This window comes from Sus scrofa, chromosome 18 (genome assembly GCF_000003025.6).
Source record: "Sus scrofa isolate TJ Tabasco breed Duroc chromosome 18, Sscrofa11.1, whole genome shotgun sequence".
NCBI classification, from domain to species: Eukaryota; Metazoa; Chordata; class Mammalia; order Artiodactyla; family Suidae; genus Sus; species Sus scrofa.
This window is the reverse complement of record NC_010460.4, coordinates 41,363,968-41,376,014: the sequence shown is the minus strand read 5'-3', so window position 1 is coordinate 41,376,014 and position 12,047 is coordinate 41,363,968. Positions and strand designations below refer to the sequence as shown.

At 38.7% G+C, this 12,047-nt stretch overlaps 1 protein-coding gene across 9 annotated transcripts in view; it reads right to left on the bottom strand.

Moving 5' to 3' along the window:
* The window catches only part of PDE1C (phosphodiesterase 1C), a 592,240-nt gene that overhangs the window by 34,541 nt on the left and 545,652 nt on the right, over nt 1-12,047 (bottom strand). The gene's annotated exons all lie outside the window — the stretch shown is intronic.

Below are 12,047 nucleotides of genomic sequence, written 5' to 3'. Positions count from 1 at the left end.
TTCCCAAGAGATTTCAAGCAAGATGCGCCCCAACTGAAATCACTGTGCAAATGGATAAAATCACCTGACTGCTCTACTGGGCCTAGAGTGAGGTGGTGGAAGAAAACCAAGATTGAACAGGACTAATTAATGGAAATAAACAATACTGGATTTTTTTCACCTGGCCTGCTCTACAACATAAAACCCCAGTGGACTTGGACTGGATTTTTTAAAAATAAACAAAAATGATGATGGTATTGCTTCCCCTAAGTGTTGTCTACTGCAAGTCATCATGCCTCACAGTGAGAGGGTTCCCTCCTGTGCAGGGTCCCAGAGGGATACGAGATTTTAAGAAGGGTAGCACCATCATTTATAGAAATGTTAGGAGTCATTAGAGGACAAGGAAAGTTTCCCATTCAACTTCAAAAACTAAGATACTCTCCTAAATAAGACTTAGTCGAAATTAGGCTCAAACTAGTTGGGAGATAAGAGAGCCCTTTCCAATCTAGTGTAATTACGGTCAAATCTCAATTTTTCAGGGGCCATTGATCCAGGCCTCCTGTGGTTCCTCTTTCTTCATTCTAATCCTGTATGTGTTTACTCTCCATTAGCACCTTCACCCACTTGGGAGAAAAGACAGAAAAAAGAAAAGCTTCTGACTAACTACTTCCCTCTGATTCTAGCAGGAAAGTTGACAGTTGCCTCACTGGAATTTGCCAGTGAGGGAAAGAGGTGAAACAAAAGCTGAAATCAAAGATTCGAAATTTTCCATTGTTTCTGATCATCTCTGCATAGCTCGGGCCACAAGGGAAGTGCAAGAGAGCACAGCTCAGTGCTCTGGCCCTGTCATGATCCGCATGGGGTCATCCATAATGAGACTCCTCTTAGATGGTCATGACAGCACTAAGCACCTTAAGAGATGCCCCAGGCCCTCAAATATAAAACCCAGTTGTGTTGTGATGATACAGGGTTAGGTTTAATTGTTTTACTAAATGACAAATTGGTTGGAAGGAAGCTAGGGAGAGCTAGCTGGAGGTGGGCAACAAAGATCACTGTGACACCCAGTGAGCTCCAACCAGCCAACAAGGACAGGATGCACCTCCTGTGTCATGCAGCCTGGCGTAGCAGGGGCTGGCTGTCCAGACTGCTGCATTCCAGAGATGGAAGCGATCCCTCCAGGGTGTTAATGGAACCCAAAGGCCCCTGAGAGGAGATCTTCCTCCTTTGCTAGTCACTGCTCATGAGTGAGATGGGGAGACAGCTGGCTTTGGCTCTCTGCCCTCCCTCCCTCAACCTTCTGGTCAAAGAATGGAGGAATGGAGTTCCCGTTGTGGCGCAGCAGAAATAAATCCAACTAGGAACCATGAGGCTGCAGGTTCAATCCCTGGCCTTGCTCAGTGCGTTTAGCTTGGATCTGGCATTGCCGTGGGCTGTGGTATAGGTCGCAGACACAGCTCGGATCCTGTGCTGCTGCTGTGACTGTGGTGTAGGCTGGTGGATGTAGCTCCAATTCAACCTCTAGCCTGGGAATGTTCATATGCTGCGGGTGCAGCCCTAAAAAGCAAAAAAAAAAAAAAAAAAAAAAAAAAGAAAAAAAGGAGGAATGGAGTTGGTCAAGGACTGGCAAAAAGGGGTAAATAAAGGCAGCCTCTGTGTTTAAGCTGTGCCTGGGTTTACTGCCATTAAATACAACCAACAGTAAAAGAACAAGAGGCAGATACTCCAGCTGGGCACGTGACCTGAGTGACCAACCCAAACACATGCTCCTCTAAATGGCTTGTTTACAAATCCCTACGCTGTCAAGGCTCACAGCTCTCTGCAGGAGGACGTTCCACCCTGACTGCAGACTTCTCCAGGGCAGGGGAAATATGTATTGTTTTAACTCTTCTTGAAGGTAGTGCCATGCCTGACAAACAGACATGCTCAACAAATTGCTAGTTTTTCATTGAAAAGAAGTGAACTGAATAAGCCTGAGATGGATGACAGATAAGGGTATAATGATGAGTAGGAAGGCTCTCTCCACCCTTTTTCTAATCTTGATTTTCACAGTGTGAAATGAACAGAAAATTATACGTACATTGATTTTGTACGTATTCAACAGCAAAGTACGATGCATCAAAAATGGATGCTCCCCATGAAGAAGCAGCCCCACTGTGCATTGCTTTTTCTGGGACTAAGCTCCCAGAGAAAGAGCACCTGCTATCCATGCAGCTTCGACAAGGTCTGTAAATCTCACTCCACACTTCTGCTCCTGAACTTCAAATGTCCTAGACTTGTTTTGTTGTGTTTTGGTTTTGTGTATTTGTTTTCAGTGTGAACTAAAACTGCATACGCATTTGAAACTAAACCTGAAGACTACAAAGTATGTGAAAATGAGGGTCTAAAAACAAAGTGTGAGAAGTCAGTCTGTATTGGTCCGATTTACACGACTCTTTGTTTATGGTTGCTTTGCATTGATTCTAAATCTGTGTTGGCTTTTTAGAGGCCACAAACAATAAACTCACTCACCTTTTAAGAGTGACTGATAAACTGAAATATCAACCACCCAACTAGTGATTGGGAAAAATATCTTCCCCCAACTTGAGAGAATTCAAGAAAATATAGACATTAGTGCCACCGCCTCACCTGCCCCTTAACCAAAGACTTCTTACAGCTCCTGGAGGGGCAGCCATGGGGGTTCCAAAGCCTAGAGTGTGTGGTGTATTAATTCAAAGGAATGTATTTACTCTAAGGGAAGGTACAGCAAAGAATGTTTGAGCAACTGCATTCTCAATAGGAGATGCTGAGGTACAATAAGGTGGCCTTACTTCTCTTGCAGGTAGGTGGAGATGCTGCAGAAAACCCTTTGGTAAAAAGATAATTGCTTTAAGAAGAGGCTTAGAGTTTGAGTTAGCAGGACTGGATTCAAAAAATGTGTTCAGCAATCACAATGCTTATCACAACCTGAGCATCTATGAGGCAGATCTCATAAGAATCTTGATTTCTTTACAGCCTGATTCAACTACCATCCAAGCTCAAAAGTAAGCTGACTTGGCTGAGCAGAGAAATGGGATTCAAGCCAGATTTTCAAGTCTCAGAAACTCTTCTCAGGCCACCCTTCTATGGAGTCAACTGTATAAAAAAAAAAAAAAAATAAGGTGGCACTGTAAGCAACAGAAAGAGTTGTAAAACTCTTTCTAGGGAAGAATAAATATGGTAAAAACCAAACCCAGTTTGAAATGTTTCTGTGGGGCTTATAAGTGGGTCCTGGTTTTGTTTTGTTTCTTAATAATGAGGAAATACTAAAAACGAACAAATGTTATTTTAGAGATAAATGTTAGGATTTATCCAGGCATGGTTTTCACTGCGCTAAGTGCCTGACATCTATTTTAAATGGTTACCACCAACACCCCAAAGCACAGATGCACACTTTCTCCTTACCCCAAATGATAAGAGGATATGAGTATATTAGGATTGTTCCAAATTAAGTTTACTGTATATAATACCAATGCTACAGCCCTACTCAGATGGGTGGCTGGTTGGATGAATGAATGGATGGATGATGGGTGGACAGAAGAGACAGACAGATGATAGAATAAATTTATGGGAATATAACTTCCTGAAACCTTGCCTATGCCATGATCTAAAATTTACCCATTTGGTCCAAATATACAGAATAAGAACAAGCACAAAGGACAGCGGTTCTTAGGTTCAACCTTTGTGATTTTTCTTTGTCTTTTCTTTTGATCTTTGGCATTTGCGCTATCACCGAGAATAAGGACAGTGTTAACTTTTATTCTTTAACTTTGCCTCCTCTCTCTTCCCTTATATAGAACAGTCTTTCTTTTCAAACTTAAACTATGTGAATAACTGTCCCAGTTCTTCTAACACCGCCCAGAGTATTTTACCGCCATTCCCCTCTGTATTAAGAGCCTAGTACTTCAACACAGAAGGACACAAGACCCTCAATGCTCCAAGTACCCCAGGACCAGGCCACTCTTAAGAAGTGAGTAAATGTCAGGCATCAGCAGCTCCTGCCCCACCTCTGGATCAGGTGAGGGTAGAGTTGTCTGCACACAAGAGTTTTGTTTCTGGTTTGTCTTTGAATTTGCTACTTTTTTGTTTTGCTTTGTTTTGTTTTGTTGGTCTTTTTAGGGCCACACCCACGGCATATGGAGGTTCCCAGGCTAGGAGTCCAATCAGAGCTGTGGCTGCCGGCCTACACCCACAGCCACAGCCACACCAGATCCAAGCCACGTCTGCAACCTACACCAAAGCTCACAACAATGCCGGATCCTTAACGCACTGAACGAGGCCAGGGATCGAACCTGCAACCTCATGGATGCCAGTCAGATTCGTTTCCACTGAGCCACAGCAGGAACTCCTGAATCTGCTATTTTTTGAGCCAACAAAACACCAGCGAGTGTAGAGACCAAGGAAGTCTTTCAGCGAAAGTGTGGCTGGGATTTGAGACCTAAAACATTCTGATTGTTCTTCATGTTTTTCTCAATTTTATTAGTTCAGGAATAACAATAAAAGATTCCAAATGAATGGAAGGAAAAAAAAATGAACATTTACTCTCCTGTTTTCACTGTGGCTCCAGGGCATAGAATAAAAATGGCATATATTGGAGAGGGCTAATGTTTATGAAATACAAACTATTGTCATTTGGAGAGTAGGCTGCCCTTTGGTGAGGAAGGCTAAGAATAAAAACAGAGGAAGCTTTGATACTTGCTTGACATTGCATTTTTCACAGCTCTCCTAGCTTGTGGGTGTCTAGCAAAGAAATGGCGTTAACAATGGAGACATCGCTAGCTACTGGCTTTGGCACATATTTCAAAGGCAGCTGTTATTTTAAAGAAATTTTTTATAATGTTAATAGCGTTTCTTTGGATAAATGAATTGGTATTTGTGTTTCTCCAATCACTTGCAAAGAATCTGAGAAAATACAATTTTTCTAGGGAGAAAACAGATAAATATTTATTTCATGAATACTAAGAAGTTATTTTTAATCCTGACCATCAGTATTGAGGAAGAAGAAAAGACAGATCACATTTCCCCAGTAGTTCCAAAATTATAATCCTCTCTGTCAAACCGGGTTCCTTTAAAAATACAATGGTACATTAAGAGTGTAACGAAATGTCTAGAAGATAGAGTGAAACAATGAAAGCTTATATACCAATAATTGCAAGGGAAAGGTTGTTTAAAAAGATTAATTTCATCATTAGCAAAGAGTACATAATATACTTTGATGTGACAGTTCTACTATGTAGTTATTTGGTAAGAGACTGGAATCTAAATGGCTATGTGAAAGCTGGGAATTGACTTTAGAAGTTTGCTTTAGTATAACGCAATTCAATTATTTTAAACCCACCAATCTTACATTGTATTTTATATGCACATACACACACAACAGATATACACATATATATACACAATACACATATATATGTATACACCAATTTCAGTTGGTTTGACATTGTAAATGTGAATTTCAACAACACAAAACCTACAGGATAATAACAGTTACACATCACTTTGTTCCTTTATATTTATAATCTACCACACGGATATTTACTATATATCTGCCTTGAAAAGCACAAGGATATTCACTGAACCTAAAACTATATATATATATATAATGCACTGGTTTGAAATGGATGCTTTTAACCAAAAGAGCTAACTGTTCTGATTCATAGTGACTCATCAAAGCTAGAACCACGTGGATGCCAGGGGTTTGTATTTCCAGGCTCTCAAGAGTATAGTCTGTAGCTAAAAGGGCCAAGGAGATTTTTTGAGTTTACCCTATTTGACCACCTCCAACCCATATATCATGGATTGGTTAATAACTTTCCCCAAAATCCATCCAAAAAAATTATGTTGTGTTTCAACATTGTTGCACTGACAATATCTTTTTTTTTTTTTTTTTTTTTTGGACAGTGTCCACAGCATGTGGAACTTTCTGGGCCAGGGATCAAATCTGCAATACAGCAGCAACCAAAGCCACTGCCATGACAATGCCAGATCCTTAACCTGCTGAGCCACATGGGAACTCCGATAACTCTAAACGCATATGCTACTGAAGTGTATCCATCAAAAATTTTAAGCAACAAAAGCTTTTTAGAATTTAATTATGGGATCTTATCTAGATGTATAAGAATAACAGGCATTTAAAGATAATATTGCAAAGCTCTCATCCATTTGTTAACTTTCGGCTGTTGTCCTTTGACAGGGACATTGCAGGGGAGGGTTTAGACACGTGGGTTGTTACTCTATGTGAGGAACTGCAGTATAAAATGTTTTGAAAAACACATATTTCAGGGCTCTTTCTTGCTAAACCACAGCATTTTCTAATTGTTGATGCTCTGTGTGTTGACTTATATAAATTTGTTAAGTAAATGGGTCACAGGAGTTTTCATGGATAAACAGCTAAGGGAAATGGGATATTAATCAGAGCATGTGTTGTTATGATGACTTATCTTAATTGGGACCCAGGGCACTCCAGATGTTTGGTCCCTGTACACTCATGGAATCCCACAAGGATGCTAAATTCTCATGTTGAAGGCAATTCCTTCATTAAAGAAACTGACCTACTTCTGTGAATACATAGAGTTACAGTGAGATATCACCCCAGAACTAAGAAATAATGTTATCCTCTGAGAGGGAAATAAGTAAAAAACTCAAAGGATAGGATTAACTATTCGTAGAAACTACCACAAGGCAGAGATGTTGACATCGGTGGCATAATCCACAGTGAGGTCTACTGCAAATCATTCATTGCTAAAAACAGTTAAGCACCACAGCTTTACAGGGTTCATTTTAAAAGTGAATTAGAAGGGATTCAAGATTATTGCTATAATAGCACTGTCTTGGGTATGAGAAGAAAGGACAGGGTACCAGCTTGTGTTCCCAGAACTGTTCACTGTCTCTGACATATCCTACCCACCACAGTTCATGATCTGGGCATATTTTCAGGGGTATGCAGAACTTATGATACTATAGGAGGCTAATATGTTAGGCAAAGAAAACAAGAAAGAAAAAATTTGAGGGCATCACTCTTAAAAACAGGGTTATCAGGATCAAGGTCCAGACAAGTCCAATCCAAACCAATCCAAGTCCAAGGTCCATCCAATCAAGGATGACTGAAAATGAACGAGAATGAGACTCTATGCCAAGACAGCCACATATCCTGATACTGAACATAGGATCCAAAAGGAGACTAGAAGTAAAAAGGGTGGCAGACAGGACTGCCTCTTGCCCTGTCAGGATCTAGGATACACAACATGGTTCCTATTCACTCTTTTTGGCAGATCCACCCAAATGATGTTATACCTTGAAGTCCCAATTTACCACCTAACTCCCCTTACAGTCTCAGTTTACCAAACAACTTTCTGATAGGATTTGACTTTCCAAGTAGGTTTTCCTTCAGGAGAAAGAAACCACTCACTGGCCAGTAGATGTGAGCATTCCAGTGTACAAGGAGGATATAATTCACAGGAAACTGGCCATCAAAACCACACACGGGTCACGAGTATTCATTTTACTGCCAACAAGTCTTCTACAGCATAATCTCCCCTTCATTTACTGTCAGTATGGAATTCCTTTGTTGGACAAAGTCAAAAATAAGACTCCGTGTACATGTGGATCTATTTCTGGATCTTCCATTCTATTCCATTGATCCACTTATCGCTCTTGATGCCAGTGCTATACTTCCTTGATTTTTATAGCTTTATAAGTCTTGAAATCAGGCCTCTTTGTTTAGTCCTCTTTCTCCTTCTTTTCCAAAGTTGCTTTGTCTATTCTGAGTGCTTTGCCTTCCCATACAAATTTTAAAATCACCTTGTCAATTTCTACCCAAAAATCCTATGAGGAATTTAATTGGGATTACATGGAATTTACAGATCAATTTAGAAAGAACTTAAATTTCAACTATCTGTAGAAAATCCCCAAATATTTGGAAACTAAATGATATACTGTTAAATAATCCTTAGATCTATGTAGAAATAAAAATAAAAATTAGAAAATATTTTGAACTGGGTGTGAATTAAAATATAACATATCAAAGTTTGTTGCATGTTACCAAAGCAGTACTTAGAGGGAAATATACAGCAATAAAGGCCTGTATTAGAAAAGGAAAAATATCTCAAATCAATGATATTAACTTCTACTTTAAGAAAAGAGAAAAAGAAAGGCAAACCAAACTCAAAAGCAAGCAGAATAAAGGAAATAATAAAGATCAGATCAGACTTAATGAAATAGAAAAACAGATGGAAAATATAAATGATAGTGATTAATTAATAAAATTTAACCTCTAGACAGATGATCAGGAAAAAAAAGAGAATACACAAATTACCAATATAGAAAATGATAAAGATAACATCACTAAAAATGCTATAGCTATTAAAAAGAAAATAGAACAATATGAACATCCTATGCCAAGTTAGTTCCATTGTGACCTCTGAACAATTTGTGTATGACTTGAGTCATTTTAAATGTATTGGAATTTATTTTATGTCCCCAAATCTGATCATTTATAAACGTCCTATGTGCGCTTGAAAAGAACGTGTAGTCTCATACTGTGGGTGTTCTGGGAAGGCTAATTAGGTCAAGCTAGTGTCATTCAAGTTTTCTTTTCCTTACTGACTTTCCATCTACCTAGTCTGTCAATGATTGAGAGAAGGATATTAATATTTATGAATAAAATTGTGGGTTAATGATAAATGGGCAAAAGACCTAAATAGATATTTTTCCAAAGAAGACATATGAATGGACAGCAGACACATGAAAAAAATGCTCAATATCACTAATTATTAGAGAAATGCAAATCAAAACTACAATATGGTACCCACCTCACACTGCTCAGAATGGCTATCATTAATAAGCCTACAAATAGCAAATACTGGAACGGGTGTAGAGAAAAGGGAATCCTCCTGCACTGCTGGTGGGAATGTAAATTGGTACAACCACTATGGAAAACAGTAAGGAGGTTCCTCAGAAAATTGAATATAGAACTACCATATGATCCCAGCAATCCCACTCCTGGACATACATCTGGACAAAACCACAATTCAAAAAGATACACGCACCCAGATGTTCATAGCAGCACTATTCACAATAGCCAAGACATGGAAACAACCTAAACATCCACCAACAAATGAACAGATCAAGAACATACAAACACTGGAATACCACTCAGCCATAAAAAGAATGAAACAATGCCATTTGCAGAAACATGGATGCAACTAGAGATTCTCCTACTAAGTGAATTAAATCAGAGAAAGACAAATACCATATGAAATCACTTGTATGTGGAATCTAAAACACGTCACTAATGAACCTATCTACAGAACAGAAACAGACTTGCAGACATGGCAAACAGATTTGTGGTTGCCAAGGGGGAGAGGGTAGGGAGTGGGATGAAATGGGAATTTGGGGATAGTAGATGCAAACTATTACATTTAGAATAGATGGGCAATGGGGTCCTGCTGTATAGCACAGGGAACTGTGTCCAATCTCTTGGGATAGAGGGATGGGGAATGATACGAGGAAAAGAATGTATAATACTTATGAGTGGGTCACTTTGCCATACAGCAGAAATCAGCACGACACTGTAAATCAACTAGACTTCAATAAAAATGTATACGCAATAAAGAATGGTGAAAGTGAGAAAAATTAAATTGTGGATTGAAATTTTTTACATTTCATTTCATGCATTTTGGTGCTAAAATGTACAGGATTATTGCAAATAGTCAATTATTTACATAGTCATTTAAATAATAAAAATATTGTATATTTATCCATCTAGACACCATTTCTCGTATTCTATTTCTCTGTGTGGGTCCATATTTCCAGCTGGCATAGCTATCCTGCTGCCTTTCTTTAACATTTCTTGTAGTGTAGGTTGACCAGTAATGAGTTCTTTCAGTTTTTAATATCTGAAAGATATTTTTGCTGGTATAGAATTCTTGGTTGAATTTTTTTCCTTAGCACTTTAAAGATGTTTCACTCTTTTTTTTCTTATTTCACTGTTTCTGATAAGATATCTAATGTTATCCTTATCTTTGTTCATCTCTACACATGTATCCTCTTTTCTCTAGTTGTTTTTGAAATTTTCTCTTCATTACTGGTTTGGAGTAATTTGATTTCGACATGCTTTGGTGTGATTTTCTTCGTATTCCTTGTGCTTGTGTTTTATTGAACTTCTTAACCTATGGATTTATAGTTTTCATCATCTGGCAAAATTTTAGCCGTTACTTTTTCAAATATCTTTTCCTCCTTCCTCTCTTTTTTACTTTAGAGACTCCAATTATACACACACTAGACTGCTTGAAGTTGTTTTGCAAATCATTGATGCTCTTTACAATTCCTATTCTTGTTTTCCTATTCATTCAGGCATTTTCTTTTGTTAATTCTCACCACTCTTTTTTCCATAATGTCTAATCACATGCAGTGTATTTATCATTAATCCATCCAATGTGATTTAGTCAAAACCTTCCAGTGTATTTTTCAAAAAGACACTGTAGTTTTCATCTCCAGACATTTGATTTTATCTTTTTTATATCTTTCATGTCTCAGCTTTCAAATATATGGGCTACAGTTATAAGAACTACTTTAATGTTCTTATGTAGTAATTCCAGCATCTGTTTCAGTTGTAGGTTGATTTCCATTTTTATCCTCTTATTACAGTTAGAATTTCCTTGTTTCTTTGCATGTCCAGTAATTTTTGATTGGATGTTAGATACTGTGAATTTTAGCTTGTTGGGTACTATATAATTCTGCATGCAGTATACATGAACTTTATTTGGGGATGCAAGCTATTTGGAAACACTTTGATACTCATATCTTGATTTTAAGGTTTGTTAGGTGAGACAAAAGCAATACTTAGCCTACAACTAATTACTCCTCTGCTAAGGCAAAACAATTATGAGTATTCCATCCAATTCCCTTTAACTTGTGAGGTATTCACGTCTGGCTAGTGGGAATAGGCACTTTTACTGTTCAATGTGAAATGTTCCCTCAAAACTTCATGAATGGTTCTTTCTTGGTCTCAGGTAGTTTCCTCACTGTGTGGGTCAATCAGTACTCTGATGAATACTCTTCAGATTTCTAGAGTTCTCTCTCTGCAGCTCTAACCTCTCATATTCTATCCCGTTAATTATAGCCACCGTGGTCTCCTTGGATCCTGAGTCAACTCCTCAATGCAAAGAGTCCATTGGGTCTGCCTGGAAACCCTCTCAATGCAGTGAGCTAAGGCAACTGCACGGCTCGCTTCCTTTGTTCCTTATTTCTTAGAGAGTACTGACTTCACTTCTTGATGTCCAATATTTCTTGATGTCTTCATTTCTCTAAAATGATTCTTCCACATACACTGTCTTTTCTTCCTAATTATTTCAGGTGGAAGGGTAAATATAATTCTTTTTCTTATTTCTTCTTAAGGCCACATCTGCAGCATAGGGAAGTTCCTAGGATAGGGGTCAAATCGGAGCTGCAGATGCTGGCCTACACCACAGCCACAGCAATACCAGATCCAAGCTGCATCTGTGACCTATGCCGCAGCTTGTGGCAATGCAGGATCCTTAACCCACTGAGCAAGGCCAGGGCATCCTCACAGACACTATGCGGGGGTATTAACCTGCTGAGCCACACGGGGAGCTCTGGTAAATCTAATTATTAGCGGTCTTCCTTGAAGAAGCAGATGTCCATGGATTGTCTTTTGTCCACTCTTTACACTCTTCACAACTGACTTAAATTTCATGAACCAATATCTTTAAACATTCTAATTCCTAGAACATTCAATAAAGGAAAAATTCTTGCTCAGTTCCCTCCCTGGGACTTAGAAAATGACCCTATGGGGCCTAATTATAATCAATCATTTGAGAGGCACAAGCAGTGGCTATATCTCTTATGTCTCTGTTTAATGGAGTCAATGAAAGTTAAGGGCAACTTCATATTTCTGGGCAACTATAAAAAGTATAGCTATGCGGTGTCCAACAGGACTGAAAACACACTGAAAATAATTCATTCATGTAGTACCCCATAAGTCTTCCAATCTGACAGTGTAAAACTTTAGGCCCTGAGAGAATCTTGGC